Genomic DNA, 17,149 nt, shown 5'->3' with positions numbered 1-17,149 from the left:
ACCAGGTCCTAGTTCTGAGTTACTTCTGATACTGAGGTGTTCCTCCTAGGTTTTCAGTACATTTTGTTTACATCTCTACGTGTTTCATTGTCTTATTTTTGTTAGCTGGGTTTGTTTCCTGTCTGCCTCCCATGAGGTCCTTCAGGGCTGAGGCTGAATCTTTTCTCCTAAATGCATCCAATCTGAACCCAAAGTCGGTACTCAAATGTGTGACAATAAATGAACACACAAATGAATGATGTATCAACTCCCCCCAAAGCTAGCTGCAAGGAGCCTAGCTGTAGGACAAGAGGGAAAGGCCATGGTCACAAGGGAGTAACCATGCGCGGAGCCTGGACTACAGAGATTTATTGCTAAGGCTTATGTTTTGCCTCCATTTGCCCACTGTTGTTTTGTCAGTCAATATCTGTAGTTGTTGAATAACATTCATTTATACATTATTTAGTAGGTGTAATCAGTCAAAGTCCCCATGATCATGGCCCTGCTTTTAAAACTTGCCTCTTATCTGTAAACACATTTCCTGAGCTGCTCTATCTTTTCATCTTGTCTAGGTGATCTATAGCAATATCCCAGAACCTGCCTATTTTCTTTTTAATTCCCTGACGGATTATAAATAGCCTCTTCTAAACCTCCCCAAAGCTTTGACGGCAAATTCCTGCTTTCTAAATTACTATCCACCTCTTGCTCCGCACTCAGACCCCTTCAGGAGGCTGTCCTCCTTCCCCAGGGCAGACACAAAAGCCTTCTACACTTCCCTGGCCTCATGCTAAAGGAACACTATGGCAACGACCAATGTTTGGAACGATTGCAGCCGAACACACACATCGCTCACTGCTTCAAATGCTTAATAGCGGTGATTAAAGAAGAGAAATCTGGCATAAAAGAATGGCGGGAGAAGAAAGCAAATGAGAGAGAACAATGAGTGACAGGAGAAAAGGAAGGAGTGAGGAGAGACCTGAGGGAGACCTGGGAGAACAGAAATGAAGACAAGAAGGGAAAAGGGAACAATGGGGAACAGAGTGCACCCCGGCCTGCTTTCTTTGACCTTAGGCCCTGCACATTTGCTAAAACACCCAAGTCTGTCAAACCACCACTGAAGCAAATGCTGTTAGAAGAGGCAACGTGGCTGGAAAGAACTCGGTGCTCTGTGATGCCCCATGGATCCTTTCTATTCTGCAGATAAGAGAGAGAAAAAGCCCCATTGCCTAACTTCCTGGATTGCAGAGAAACTGCTAGGCACATGGTGGATCCGGGGACCCACCGTTCTCAAGAACTTGCTGTAATGGGCACCTTGGATGTACACTTACGAAGGATTGTGTTTCCAAGACACTTCCTCCTCCACTCAAAATTTGCTCATACTTGCAAACAGGAATCATCTTCTACCCAAACCCCCATGACCGTCTCTCAGGCCAGAGTTGAGCAGCCAGGTTGCCCTTCTCTGAGCTTGACTCTTTCTGTGTATTAATTTTCAATTTCAAGTCACAACGTAATCCATTAAGAAGCACTTATTCTCAGCAAACCTCTTGAGCAAGCTCTCAATTGCTATTTCTCAGTATAAACTCATTCCTACCTTCCGGTTCAGTGTTGACACTAAATTTGGCACAGTGGCTCAGCACCCACCTTCATCCCTGCATCAATCTCCACTTGGTTTTCTCATGCCTCCACACCATCAAAATCAGCCTCGGCTTTTCTGAATTTCCATGGGGCTTAGCAGATGGGGTGGCACTTCATAAATCCAGTCTATGCAAAGCTGTTAGCAAAAATGCACAGAGGGCAGCCCCTCAGCCTTCTGTGGGTATGCTCTGAGCTGCTCCAAAGGTATCCTTAAACATGGTATCATTTTGAGCCTCCAAACTCTAAATAGCTAAGCCTTCTCTACAATTTATGCCCCTTGGCATCCCTGAAAGTGGGTAAACCCCACTGGTTTTGAGTGAACATCCTTTAAAAAAAACTCAATTTCTTAGGATCCAAGTCTATATGATTGAAGGACACAGAAATGTACAAACGTGTTCCCAAAGGCTTGATGCTGTGTAATTGTAGGCCCCTCTTCCCTGGAGCTAATCTTTATTGTGAGTTTACCATGTTCCAGGCATTGTGCTGATTTTCAGGCATTATCTCATTTGATCCACCCCCAAACTCCAGAATGATCTTTAAAACAGAAATCAGATGATGATGCTTCTCAGCACAGAACTCTCCAGTGGCTGTCTCACTTGGAGGAAAAGTAAAGTCCTACTGTGGGCTGTCATGAGGCCCCTGCGAGCTCTCTGATGGTGTTTTCTAGAGAATCACCTTTCAGTTCTGCACTCTAGCTGGTCTTGCGGTTCCCCTCATTTGTCAACTAACTCCCCTCTCTCCCCTATGCTTGTCTTTTTTACTCTCAAATGTCATCTTCCCAGGGAGAAGATGGCTGCCCAGTGTTCACTGTACCTCATCTCCTCCCCATATCCCATTCATTGATCACATTCTCTTCATTTCACCCCCACTGTCAACCTGCTACATATTTGTTTACTGTCTCCACCAACTAGAAAGTAGCTGGAGAAGGACAGGACTTTTGTTCACTTTGAATCCCCAGGACCTACAAGAATGGTGTTTTCAATAAAACATTTTTTAGTAAATAAATGCATTAAAGTATTCTTCTTATCTCCATTTTACAGTTGAGAAACAGGTTTAGGGAGGTTAACTAACTAAGGTCTTAGAGCCAGTAAGTACAACTAGTACTATGGGCTCACCAACCGCTATTCGCAAGTTCAAAATGTCTTTTTGGGAAATATTTTTGCCATGCTCATTCAATTGGGGGTGATTTGACCAAAGTGGGAAGCTGAGATGGAACAAGAAGAACAAGAAATCACCGGGAAGCTGGGTCTGGAATCTGCTATGCACACTCACACTCCTCCAGACTCACTTATCTTGTAGGTTCTCCTCACCTCACTCTTGACATCGACCAAATTCAATCCTTTATTAAATATACACCATAGCATTAAAGTGCAGGACAGATAAGATCATATAAATTTTTTGACATTTTGAGGAACAATGTGACACTGCTATTAATATTTGTAAGTATCTTGGAATCATTTACTAGATGCAATGTTTGTGTAAGGGAAAAGATTATATAAAATGAGACAAATCAACCTCAAATACACTAGTCTGTAAACTCCTAGAGGGTAGCTACTGTGCTATATTCACCCTGATTAGCACCAAGAATGATCTATTGTAGGCATTTGATAAATGTTATTGAATGGATAAATATCTTTGGAAATGAAATTTTAGTTTTGCCTGCAAGAGCAGATTTGGATAGTGGCATCTTTTCTGGGCCAGGCAATGACACACAGTTGTATGAAAACAATGCCAGGGCAGGGTCAGTTACATTCGAAAGAAAGTCATAATCCCAGTGGAAAGTTTTACAAATGAAATTTATAGTTGCATGGAATATCCTGTTATAAGAGAGAAACCTGGACAGAATCTGCCACCTCAATGCTGGGAGGGAATATATGTTGTTGAAATGTGGCCTCCAAACAGCCAATCAGGAGGTGGGTTGCTCTCCAGCCATTAAAAACATCCCAGAGGCCAGGCACGGTGGCTCATACCCATAATCCTAACACTTTGGGAGGCCGAGTTGGGCAGATCACTTGAGGTCAGGAGTTCGAGACCAAGCCTGGCCAACATGGTGAAATCCTGTATCTACAACCCCATCTGTACTAAAAATACAAAACTTAGCTAGGCGTGGTGGTGGGTGCCTATAGTCCCAACTACTCAGGAGACTGAGGCAGGAGAATTGCTTGAACCAGGGAGGCGGAGGTTGTAGTGAGCTGAGATCACGCCATTGCACTCCAACCTGGTCAAAAGAACAAGACCCTGTCTCAAACAAAAACAAAAACAAAAACAAACAAACAAACAATAACCCAAAACCAAAAACAAAACCATCCCTGAGGGAAAGACAAATGGCCATGATTTACAACCAGAAAGTTGAATTGGTGAAGCCATAAACAAGCAGTCTAAAAAAATCCCAGCTGAGACTTTTTCTCTATATAATCTCTTCTTCCTGCCTCATCAGGCCTCAGAGCTCTGCCATATTTCCCTTCAGGGGAAGAGAAGGAAGCCCCACTGAGGAACAAAATTTCCACAAGTACCCCTGCTTCCTTGGGTTTGTCCAAGTGCCTGGGATATCAGGAAGTGCCTTCAGGTATCCAGCACTTTTGGTTCAAGAAACAATATAATTCCTTATCCAACCACCAAACTCCTAAAGGGAGGAAGGCCAGCCTTCAAAGTGGACAGCCATCCAGATGACATTCTAGATTCCTCCTACTGACATGGCAACACAGGGAACCTCTACTTGAGTGAGTGCAGGACATCGTGACTAGCTTCCAATAAACACAATATGGCAAAAGTGATGGGATATTATTTCCATGATTAGGTTATAAAAGACTATTACTTCCATCTTTGTAGCAGACTTTTTTTTTTATTTTTGAGACAGAGTCTTGCTCTGTCACCAGGCTGGAATGCAGTGGCGCGATCTCGGCTCACTGCAACCTCTGCCTCCCAGGTTCAAGTGATTCTCCTGCCTCAGCCTCCTGAGTAGCTGGGGCTATAGGCGCGTGCCACCACATCCACCCAATTTTTATATTTTTAGTAGAAACAGGGTTTCACCATGTTGGCCAGGGTGGTCTCGATTTCTTGACCTCGTGATCCGCCCACCTCGGCCTCCCAAACTACTGGGATTACAGGCGTGAGCCACCGCACCTGGCCAGCATACTCTCTTACTGGCTTTAATAAAGCAATCTGGCAGTTTGGGAAGCCCAGGTGGCAAGAAACTGAGCGTGTCCTTCAGCCAACTGCCAGCAAGGAACTGGGGCCCTCAGTCCAACAGCCCATGATAAAACTGAATTCTGCCAACAATCACTAAGCGAACTTGGAAACACCATGCCCCAGTTGAACCAGTAACTTGGTTTCATCCATAGGAAAGGCCCTGAGCTGCAAGATCTAGCCAAGCCATATCTAGATTACACAGAAACTGTGACATAATAAATATGTATTGTTTTAAGCTGCTGACTTTTGAGGGCAATTTGTTACACAGCAATAGATAATCCAATATAATAAAAATGTAATGAAAACTCAGTGAGATACACATGCAAAGATTCTTGTTAAAAGTGTGAAGCTTGGGATCATAGGATACTTACAGTAGATACTCTCTGGAGGAGAAGTATGGGGTCCTACTTCACAATGCAAAGCTGTTCATGCTATTCCAACCTCCACCCCCACTATAGCTGCCCATTTATCCACTAAATCAAGCACGAGTTCCTTAGTCTAGCAACAAGGTCTGACATCATGTGGTCTCTGCCTATTTCTCCAATTTTATCTCCTGCTTTCCTACCACTTGCACTCCGCCTTTAAGTCATACCAAACTACATGTAGTTGCCCCAAATGCTGTATACTTTTCTCTTTGTCCCTACTGTTCCCGCTGCCTAGAATGCCTTCCTGTACAGGTTCAGTTACAAGCATCTTTGGTGCTCTGTAGAACTCCATTCAAATCCTTACACTGTCCTCTCAACTCTCTTATACCACATGTCCACCTGTCTTATAACCTTTGGTTTCTTCGTCTAATACCTGTCTAGCTGTAAGCTCTGTATTGAGCCTCTTCTTCAACCTGGGATCCTCAGAGCTAGTTTGCAGTCTGGCAAATCACTTCAGTCAACAACTAACGAAAGAATAACTGTGGGATGGACCCGCCAGAAGGAGAAACAATTATTTATTGGCTTAACTGTAATTTATACCATGCTATTGAAATAATAGGCAGTGTAAAGGACCTACATTCAGGAAGGTTAGTAGCATACAAAATTAAAAGCCACATAGAAGGATGAAAAAGCAAATCTGCCAAACAGTAGGCATATTTGTCACAATGAAGGATTACATTTCATCCTAAGTTTGCCATCAGACAAGCAAGAAAATTCCAAGGAATTATGAATTTGCCTACACCTTCCAATTGGGTTCATCCTCAAAATTCCTCCATTAAGACAAAAGAAAGGCTTCCACATGGTTTGTCAAAATTATTCAGGTTTCCATGCTATATATCAGTTCTACTCACCTTCCTGGTGTATCAAATCAGTTCAAAGAGAAAGAGGAGGGGATTTTAAAATGAATATCTTATTTTTATGCCCTTCAGGAAATCCGCCTTCCTCCCCATTTGTTACCAACTAAAATTGACAAACTGACCCAGAGTTAAATCAACTTAGGGATCACTCAAGGAGTGAAACCAACCACCTTTTCATAAAGAAATGCTCAGAGAAGAAGGTAGCAATTACACTTTATCAGAGAAAATGTCTTTCTTACAAAGTATAGCCATCAAGTGGAGATGTTTGATGATCCTTTTAAAATATCTTTAAATCAGAAGTAACTTAGCATGGATGCCCTTCATTTTGAAGAAAGAGAAAATATTTGATGATTTGATGATTCATCAAAAATTTGTTTCTATGCAACAGGCTTATTGTTATGAGGGATTTCAATGCAAAATTAATAATCAGCCTTGGAAAAGAAATGCCTTGAATCCTATAAAACTGAGATGACTTAAAAAGTTTTATTCCTGTTCAGTCAACTTACTGAAAACCACCATCATCTTTGATCAACAGAAGGGAATATATCCAAAAGCTAAGCTAAAATCTCTCTTTCTTTAGGTCATAAATCAACTCTGCAATCAAGACTATGTAGACTCCATGCCACGCAGATGGCTTTGAGTTTTATAAATTGGTTAGGTGTGGGGACATGATCAATAGTTTGATGATTTGACTAAGTAAAATGTGCTGAAAAAAACCACCTGTAGGGAGGACTCGGATGACTCTGCACAAACATTCTTGAACTTGAAAATCCAAACTGTTAGTCATATTGAGACTAACAAAGTTAATATATGCCACCAAAGGAGAAGGCTATATCATCTCAGGGAAACAATTTTTGACTATGCTTAGTATTTAGGAAATAATGCATTCATTGAAAGGTAAAACTGGCAGTAGGCTTACGATGGCAATGGGCAGTGCCAGCAGTGGCTGTGGCATCCTGGAGCAGGAAGATTTGGTGCATTTCTAGTGCAGCATAGGCCAGAGTGACGTTTCTGACATTTGGGATGCTACAGCACTGATAGAAGTGGATGATAAAGCTGTGGCTTCATTTAAACAGGCTCTAAAGAATGATGACATTTGTGAAACCTCAGATAAACCAAAAAGCATGCCTAATAGAAAACCTGCTAAGAAGAATAAAAGCCAAAAAAAGAATACTGTAACTTTCTTGAAGTAGTGGAAAGTTGGGGACAAATGTCCTGCCATTTGGTCAGAAGACAGCTGCATTTACTCTGCTACCATTGCTTCAGTTGATATGAAGAGAGAAAGCTGTGTTGTGATTTACACTGGATATGGAAATAGAGAGGAGCAAATCTGTCTGATCTACTTTCTTCAACCTCTGTAGCTAATAATATAGGACAGAATGCTCAAAAGAATGAAAATGAAAGTCAAGATTCAATGGATGAAAGTGAGAACTCCAGGTCCTGGAAACAAACCATTTAGCATCAGGTCAGAAGCTACTCCATGGAATTCTGAGACCACGAAAGCCAGGTCAGGTCTAAAATTCAGTAGCCCACCACCCACACCACCCTGCTTCCCCTCATGCTTGCTGCCTCCATTTCCTTCAGGACCACCAAAAATTCCCCCACCACCTCCCACAGGTCTAGATTTTCTTGATGATGTTAATGTTTTATGAAGTATGCTAATCTCTTGGTACATTAAGTGGCTATCATACTGGCTATTATACAGGGCTCAAGCAAAATTAAAAAGAGGGAGAGTGCTCACGTTCCAATTAATGAGTAAATATGCCATTATTATAAAAGTGAATCTTACTTTTGTAAAATTTTATGGTTTGTGGAAAGCAAATGTTTTGGAATATTTTTAAATTTAAAATGTTAAAAAGTTGAAAGGTTAATGTAAAACAGTATTAAAGACATTCTTATACCAAAACTATTAGATAAAAGGTTGAGCTACATCCCTACTAGAATTCTCATGGTATCAAAGTATCACCTCACCAAAAACTTACTGGTTGGTTGTGTGGAAAAAAATATACTTTTACAATAAAGAGTTCCGTAGGCTCTGATGACATTTTACATCACTAGTAGTCAGAAAAAACAGACATGTTTTCTGACCTGCGATGCGGTATGACCTACGCATACTGCATTGTACACTCTATGACCTGTGAAGTGCTCTGGTCAAAAAACTTTAACTGAAATTTAGTCGGGCCTTTAGATCTAATTTCCTGTTTGCAGGAGATGCTAGGGATAGAGCAACAAGTTAAATGACACCACTAAAGAAACGATCAGACAGATCCAGAATATAGAATGTTATAGAAGATAACTGGCCTCATTGCTTCAAAATATCAGTGTTGCCAAAAATAAAAATAAAAAAAGGTGGAACGGGTAACTCTTCCAGATTAAAAGCTACTTAAGAGACATCATAACCTAATGCAATATGGAATCTTTGATTAAACCTAAGGGGGCTGAGAAAATTTGAATATGGACTAGATTTTGAATACTAGACCCTTATTGCTAATTTTATGAGCTGTGAGAAGGATGTTGTAGTTTATAAAAGAATGCCTTCATTTGCATACTGATTTAAGAATGAGGTGTTATAGTGTCCCTTAAAATGCTTTAAAATGGTTTTGCAAAATGCGCATGAAGCATATATGGCAAAATGTTAATGAATCTAACTGGTGTGTATATGGGTGTTCAATGTGCTATTTTTTCCTATTTTCTGTATGTTTAAAAGTATATATATATTTTTAAATTAAAAAGGCAACACTGAAACAAGAATAAACAGTTTTCTTCTTATGCTAGAATTGCTACAAATTTGATTATGTAAAAGAAACTTTAAAAAGTTATACTTGGTGTGGGTTTGCTGAATCAGGACAGACCAAAGCTTTCAGTGCCAATAGTTGTCTTCCTCAGAGAAAATTCGACTGGTGCATTCTTCTGGTTTACTGTTATCCAGATTGAGTTTTATTTGATTTGACTTTTTCTTATCTACAGTGCTTTAGAGGACTTCTTCATCTTTTTTTATTGATAACTTACCAGACAACCTAACAGGGAACTATATCTACTATCCAGGAAGCCATCAACACACAGAAAGGCTGAGGAGAATCAATCAGGGACCAAAACATTCCGTGCCACCAGCATATAACCTTGCCCTTCATATACTCCCAACCCAGCCTCAGGAATACTGGCCACAAGGGAAAATCAGCCAAATGCTGGAGCTGAGAATGCGGGTTAGTTTGCTCTAAGTAAGTAAAGGCACAGCTTTAAGTTCTTTGTAGCACTCCACTACACAATGTTTCCTACAACTCTCTGATAAGAATTACCTGAAGCATGTGTGTTAAGCCTGTAGCTTTCTAGGGACAGCCCCCAGAGTCTGGGTCAGAAAGCCTGGAATGGAGACAGCCCTCAGAAATCTACATTTGTGACAAGGAAAACAGAATCCTGATAGCTAAAAGTGCCAAAAGATTGTTGCTAGGATGGCAGCCCCCAAACATAGCTGCACGCTAGAATCACCAAAGGAACGTTCACAATTCAGTAGGACTTACTGAATAAGGATCCCTGGCAGTGGGAACCAGGACTTTATTTTTTACACTCCCACCTTGACTGCATATTAGAATAATCTGGGGAGCATTTGAAGATGCCAGTATCCAAGGCCTCATGCAAAACAACTGACTCAGAACCTCTCAAAGAGGAGTAGTTTGTAAAAGCTCCTTAGGTGATGAAACCAGACCACAGCTCAGCATATGGAAAACACTGAATTGAGTGCTTTAAGATGAAGCTGGGATTATCAGCTTTTAATCTTTATTCTCCAAGCCAGAGCAGCAAAAAGGAACTATACATCGACTTTGGGACCCACTTAGCTGGGCTGGTGCTCCAGGCTGCTCGCTGTGCATAACTTTAAGTTGAACCATTGATTCAGGTCTCTCTAAAAAGCCTATGAAATTCAGATCAAATTAAAAAGTGTCCCATCTGTAATGGAAATAAGGAGGCTGGGAGCCCAGAAATGGTGTTCAGTCTGTCTGCCAGTTAAGGATTTCCATATAGCTTCAAAGAAGTTCTAACCACATGATGACATTGTTGCTCAGGAATGAAGAGATTCTACTACCAGCAAAATGGAAAGGAAATACTCTGGACACAGCAGCTATATTTTCACAGGGTCCTCAGGATAGTGGTCGGCACATGGTAGGCACTCAGTAAATATCTCACGAATGATTCCCATTACCATGGCTAAAACATGAGTCTTTTAAGATGTCTTACGGTGGATCTGTCTCCAACTTCGGAAGAAATTGCCACCACAGTCATCATCATGAATTATGTTACTATGAATAACTGGAACTAGCAGCAAATTGCTTTAATTTTAATGTGGGCCAAATAAGTTCTGCTTAGATATTTAAATAGACTTTACTTAAACATTCTGAAGGATGGAGATTTCAAAGCTGGCACCTCCCTACCTGTGAGGCATAATAATGGTTCCCCAAAGATGACTACTTTCTACTCCCTAGAACCTGTGAATATGTTACAGTACCTGGTAAATGAGCAAAGTTAAAGATTTTGAGCTAGGGAAATGTTCCTAGATTATCTGTGTGGTCCCAAGATAATTCAAGTTTCATTAGAAGATGAAAGAAAGACTGCATGGTGGCTCATGGCCTGCAATCCCAACACTTTGGAAGGCCAAGGCAGGAGAATGGCTTGAGGCCAGAAGTTCAAGACCAGCTTGGGCAACATGGCAAGACCCTGTATCTACAAAAAATAAATTAGCGGGGTGTGGTGGTGCATGCTTATAGTCCCAGCTACTAGGAAGGCTGAGGTGGGAGGATCGCTTGAACCCAGGAAGTCGAGACTACAGTGAGCTGTGATCATGCCACTGCATTCTAGCCTGGGTGACAGAACAAGACCCTGCCTCAGGGGGAAAAAAAATGATGGAAGACAGACACAGTTCAGACAGAGAGAGTGGAAGAAGCTATGCTTCTAGCTTTGAAGATAGAGGAAGGGGCCATGAGCCAAGGAACGCAGGTGGCCTCTAGAAGATGAAAAAGGTAGAGAAATGGATTCTCCCCCAGAAAAGACACTGGAAGAAATGCAGCCTTGTTGACAGTTTGATTTTAACCCAGTGAAACTCATTTTACACTTCTGACCCCTGAAGTTGTAAGAAAATAAATGTGTGTTATTTTAAGCCACAAAGTTTATGGCAATTTGTTACAACAATAGGAAACTAACACATCACACAATATTTAAGGGAAAAAAATAATTCGGAGAATAATACTGACTACATTAGCATTTCTTTGCGTTTCAACATAGCAAAGGGCTACATTTGTATCCTCTATAAGATGATGTGGCTAGCCACATCCCTTTCAAAACTGTGGTATGGCTTTTAAGAGTATAATGGTGAAATAAAGGTTACTGAGATGCTTGTTATAAATAAAATCACAGACTATACAATAACAATGACCATTTCTATGTGGTATATGTGCCTTAAGAAAAAGTGACATCATTCTAAGGTCTTGTACATGGTAAATAAATGAGTAGAACATCTGGCTAACCAAGATCACAACTTGGGCTTACTCCAGTGAATGCCCAACACTCTCTAGAGAATGGCTTCCCACGCAAATACCACTCACCAAAGGTGTAAGGCACTGCTGCATAAAGATGACAGTGATGCTCATACTGCATACCCACCCTCCTCCAGAAGGCACTATACAACCATGTTTGAAAGGGTGTGCTCTCACACTGTCCTTCCTATGATTCAGGGCACCATTCATGACATGTTTGTGTAGGCTCAGGAAGTGTGTAGTCATGCAAGGGGGCAAACCAGTGGGTTGAAAAGAGGCTTGAACCTATGACCTCAGCTTCACCGGTGTTACCTCTAGCAATTGAGCTCATCAGGTGGAAATGGGTTCAACTCTATCTGTCCTATGTGGCCCAGCTCTGAGGCAAGAGACCTGGCTCCCTTTCATTCCAATGGGCTGAAAACAGCTTTGAAGGAGCAGCAGTCAGTTACATAGCTGATGACTGCCCTGCAAGAATGTGCACCTGAGGAAGGGCAATGATCACAACAGGCTGAAGACACTCGGGGCTGAATGGCAAACAGTACCAGTGTAATCCTACATATTGGCAAAATTCTCCACCAACTAGAGAATAGAGAATTGTTTCATCAGACTCCAACAGCATCATGACTACCATTTATTAAGCACTTTACTGTGGACCAGGCACAGTGTGCTAAGTGTGCTACAAACATCTAATTTTAACAATCACCTTAAACAGAGGTCCATTGTTCATCTCATCTCACAAATGAGAAAACCAAAGTTTGGGAAAGTATGTTGTTTTAAGGTTATATGGCTAGGAGTGACAGACCTGGCATTCAAAACCAAATCTTTCTGCCTCTAATGTTATACTACCTTTAATACAGTAGCAGAATAAGACATACTTTTAAGGAAAGAGGCAGCAGAGAATTGGCATCAAGGTAGCAACTTACTTGCAAGCCAAGGAAGATATTTATTTACGGCCATTTATTTAATTGGTTCATCATTTTTTGAGCATTTGGTCTACGCTAGGAATTGTGCCCATACGACTTGGAATCACCAAAATATCAAAGGGTATCAGGTAGTAGGACTTGGAGACAGAGTGAAAACCTACAAAATTCCAGAACATGCTCTAACAGGGAGAGGACCTGCCAGCTGAGCAATTCCACCCTGGACATGGCAGCGGCAGCCAGAATGACTTGGCAGGTGACAATGAAGGGGTAGCATCTCAAACAAAGGTGTCAAGTTTGAGGAAAACAAACACAACCTCAACATGCAACAGGCTCAGGAAATGGGGCCAGAGACCCCAAATATGGAATGCGCCCTTCTTGCATGCAGGACTGATGTTCAATACCGGCCTATTCACCTGTTCAACTGATAGGCTAACACGAGGGCGGGGGTGAGGAAGGAAGGGCTGGCTTGGAGACCACATCACCTGCAAAGCCTCTTCAGCAACACTGATAACGCCCTTTAAACCCTGGATCCTGTGGGCCTACCCTTACTATGAGGGAGATGCTCAATTGTTACACACAAAGCAGCAGCTGTCAAGGTTCAGAACACAATATCCCAAAATATGGCACCTTGGCATACCGAGTATTTTAAACTGAAGGAAACTGACAAAACTCAGAAGCAGAAAGAGCACTCTTTTTGCCACATTTCTCCCATGAAGATTGGTCATTTAAAAAATTTTCTGTGCTGGGTGTGGTGGCTCACGCTTGTAATCCCAGCACTTTGGGAGGCCGAGGCAGGTGGATCACCTGAGGTCAGGAGTTCAAGACCAGCCTGGCCAATATGGTGAAACCTCGTCTCTACTAAAAATATAAAAAGTTAGCCGGGCGTTGTGGCAGACGCCTGTAATCCCAGCTATTCAGGAGGTTGAGGCAGGAGAATCACTTGAATCCGGGAGGCGGAGGTTGCAGTGAGCCAAGATAAGGCCATTGCACTCCAGCCTGGTCAACAAGGCGAGAGTCCTTCTAAAAAATTTCTGACTTACCTCACCTGAAAGGAGGTCAAAAAGATCCTCATTCCAAAGGAGTCCTGCCCTATACCCTGAGGTCAGAAGAATCTGAACAATCAGGCCTTGCTAAGTGCCCCCAGTTTATTACCATTAGGTCATACCGCCTTTATGGATACTTCCGTATGACTGTCCATTCTTCATCAAAGTTAAGCATAAAAATGGAGCTTCCTCTGGGTCTCTTGGACCTTCATTTCTAATGGCTCCTATGTCACATAAAACTTTGGTTGAATCTGCTCTGCTTCTCTCTTGTTAATCTATTTTTAATGTAGGGGTATCAGCCATGAACCTTGCAATGGGTGAAGAAAGATATTTTTTCTACCCTACACAGCCCAACCAAAACCATATGCATCATAAGTGCGTATGATAAAAGTGATGGAAAGAGAAATCTGAAGGTATACTTTCAGTTCCACATGTCCCAAAGTGTTTTCCTCGAAACTACAGTGACCACATGCCCTGATTTGCCAAAGACAGCTTTGATTTATTCATGTTGTCCTGGGATGATTATTAATAGTGTCCCATTTCCTTCTCAAAAATGTTCCAGTTTGCCAGATCTAGTGGTATGGACCTGTAGTCCCAACTACTTCTGAGACCAAGGCGGGAGGTTCACTTAAGCCTAGGAGTTCAAGGCCATAGCATGTTATTACGTGCCTGTGAATAGCTACTGCACTACAGCCCTGGCAACGTAGAGAAATCCTGTATCTAAAAAAAAAAAAAAAAAAAAAAAAAAAAAAATTCCAGTTTGGCCAAAAAGTTAGCTAATCCAGAAAACCACTTCTAGAGATAGTAATAGCTGTGCTGTCCTTCTCTGAAACTGTGCTACCCAAACTATGTTATAAACCTTGAAGAATGAAATACAGTTTAAAAACGATTTTGAGGCCGGGCGCGGTGGCTCAGGCCTGTAATTTCAGCACTTTGGGAGGCAGAGGCAGGCGGATCACAGGGTCAGGAGATGGAGACCATCCTGGCTAACACGGTGAAACCCTGTCTGTACTAAAAATACAACAAAAAATTAGCCAGGCGTGGTGGCGGGCACCTGTAGTCCCAGCTACTTGGGAGGCTGAGGCAGGAGAATGGCGTGAACATGGCAGGTGGTGCTTGCAGTGAGCCGAGATCGCGCCACTGCACTCCAGCCTGGGTGACTGAGCGAGACTCTGTCTCATAAAAAAACAATAAAATAAAATAAAAACTATTTTGATAAAGAAACATTATTTTAAATGTCAAACAGCTGTTATTATCTTGCATAACTACTATTGTGTTACATACTGTTTGGGAAATATTGCATTAAATAAAGTTAAACAAGTTTGGCTATTGGTGGAACATGTGGCTTTCCAAGATTTAATATTTTAGCATGTCATGAATTGCCAAGAGGGTCATATACTGGGCAATTTTTCCAAACTTAAACGCAAAACCATTTCTCATGAAATGTCAAAAGAGGTTCATGTTCCACAAAATGCTCCCACATTTTCATTTGATAAATAGAGGTGTCTCGTATGTCTTGGACTTGTTCTAGGTCCTGGAATCAGCAGTGAACAAACCAAACTTCTTGCACTCAGGTGCTTCTGTTCTAGTGGGGGAGACAGATAATAAACATAGAAACAAATAAATATTGTAATTTGGAAAACAATGATTTATCCCCCAATTGATTCAAAGTCAAAACTCCCGACATCTAACAATTCTGAGGGATATTCATGAAGCAGCCTGTCTTCAGATGTGAGTTGGCAATGATTTGTGTCTCTCAAAAGCCATCGTTGGGCATCGTGTTTCCTGAATAAAAGAAGCTTCCCTTAACAAGTCTCCGCCTTTGAACTAAGCGTGCTTCATTTGGCATTCTCATTAGTATAAATGTGCTTTTGGGGGAGTCCACCTTTATTTGGATTGCTTGTGGACCGTATTCATGTGTACCTTTAATTTAATGCTATTTCCTGTCCTAGCTAGACTGAGGTGTTATTTAAAACAGTGTCCCTTTCAAAAGAGATGTTAATAGGTGCTTAGCACCCAGGGAATACATTCCAACAAATGAAGAGTTATACATTCTATGCCACACATCCCATCCCCTAGGGCTAGGGTGGCAAGAGACAAGAAGGTTCTTACACACACACACACACACACACACACTCCTACCCTCTGATTGGTTCTGTGCAGAATAGAGACTCACATTTAAATGAATAAGCCAAGTTAAAACTTTCCATCCTGGAACAAAGCAAAAGGAAAGCCTCTTTATGTTGCAGGGACTATAGATGCCACGGGCTGAGCCTGTCCCAAAGCTTCCCTCCACTGCTCAAAAACTAAGCCATCTTGCTGCGTTTAGCACTTCTCACCAGACCACCCACCCAGACACGGATACACAAACCACATGTGTGAGGAATGCTGTTCGGCTAGGAAATCAGTATCAGTATTTCAACCTTATTACTTGCACAGACAGCCCTTTTAGTGCGACTCATTTGTTTTATCTTTTCAATAGCTTTGATTATTTTCTTTAATGGCCTGGATTTATCCTTTTCTACCCTTTTGAAGCCTCAGAACTCTGTGGTGGGGACTGCATGGGGTGGGAGACATGACTACATGATTAAGGGGAAAATGAGCAAATAACTTTGTCTTTACTCACCATCTATCTCCCACTCCTTGTGGGCACCTCCCATTCCATGCGGACTGCCGAGTGCCCTAGTAGTCACCCTGAATTGTTATAAAAGTGGACTCAAGGAGCCTTCTCATTCAGGTAGAAGACTATTTGTGCTGTTATTTAAGAGCCATAGGGCCCAGTTATCATTATCAGAGTGTTTTCTGGTTTGTGCCGTATATTTCTCTCACTAGCTCCTAGGGATCACATTGGTTACCCTTCTTTAATTAAGGGGAAATTAAGACCAAGAGGCTAAGCTGAGAGCCAAAGGCAATTTAACAACCTCTGGAAAAAATTGGAAACGCCTCTACAGAAGGGGACCGCATAAACAGGAAGGTATGGATACTATTACCTGGCAGAGAAAGCAGAAGCTTTGAAATGTGCTCCGTGTTTTCTATTTGGGTGGTATCCCTGGCAAGGAAACCAATAAAATACCCTTAGTTGTTCTACTAATCAGAATAAAACATGACCACTAGTTTTGGAGACTTATTTCCCTGAATTAGCAACCAGAGAGGTCTGGGGGTCAGGCTTGGTTATCTGTCATCTCTCTCCAGGTTTCCTTGCATATCGAAATGGGGCCATAAATTGGAGAGACAGGAAACAAATTATTGGGGAAAACCATGTGGTGCAGTGCACCCCTGGGTGAGTGTGCTTCAGCAGGGCCTGGGGCTGATCTTGACCCTTTCTATACAGTGGAGAAGGTGTAAGGCCATTATTTTAAATAAAATTGAGTATCTATGCCACAACAAGGGAATAGATTAGTCCAATCCAAGTATGATCATTAGAAAGTTCTACTGCCACCCCAACCCATCTGGGACTGATGCTTCCACACCTAAACTCAGTTTCGGGTTGATAAGAGACAAAGCAGTCCCCTCTAATCCCCTAAATGGCTTGTCAGCCTCAATGAAGATAAAGTCAGTTTCTCAAATTTGATGTAA

General features: G+C 41.8%; 1 pseudogene; it reads left to right on the top strand.

Moving 5' to 3' along the window:
• Positions 1-7,005: 7,005 nt before the first annotated feature.
• On the top strand, positions 7,006-7,837 carry LOC100994358 (survival motor neuron protein-like; annotated as a pseudogene).
• Positions 7,838-17,149: the final 9,312 nt, after the last annotated feature.

This window comes from Pan paniscus, chromosome 11 (genome assembly GCF_029289425.2).
Source record: "Pan paniscus chromosome 11, NHGRI_mPanPan1-v2.0_pri, whole genome shotgun sequence".
NCBI classification, from domain to species: domain Eukaryota; kingdom Metazoa; phylum Chordata; class Mammalia; order Primates; family Hominidae; genus Pan; species Pan paniscus.
This window is presented reverse-complemented; position numbering and strand designations above follow the sequence as displayed.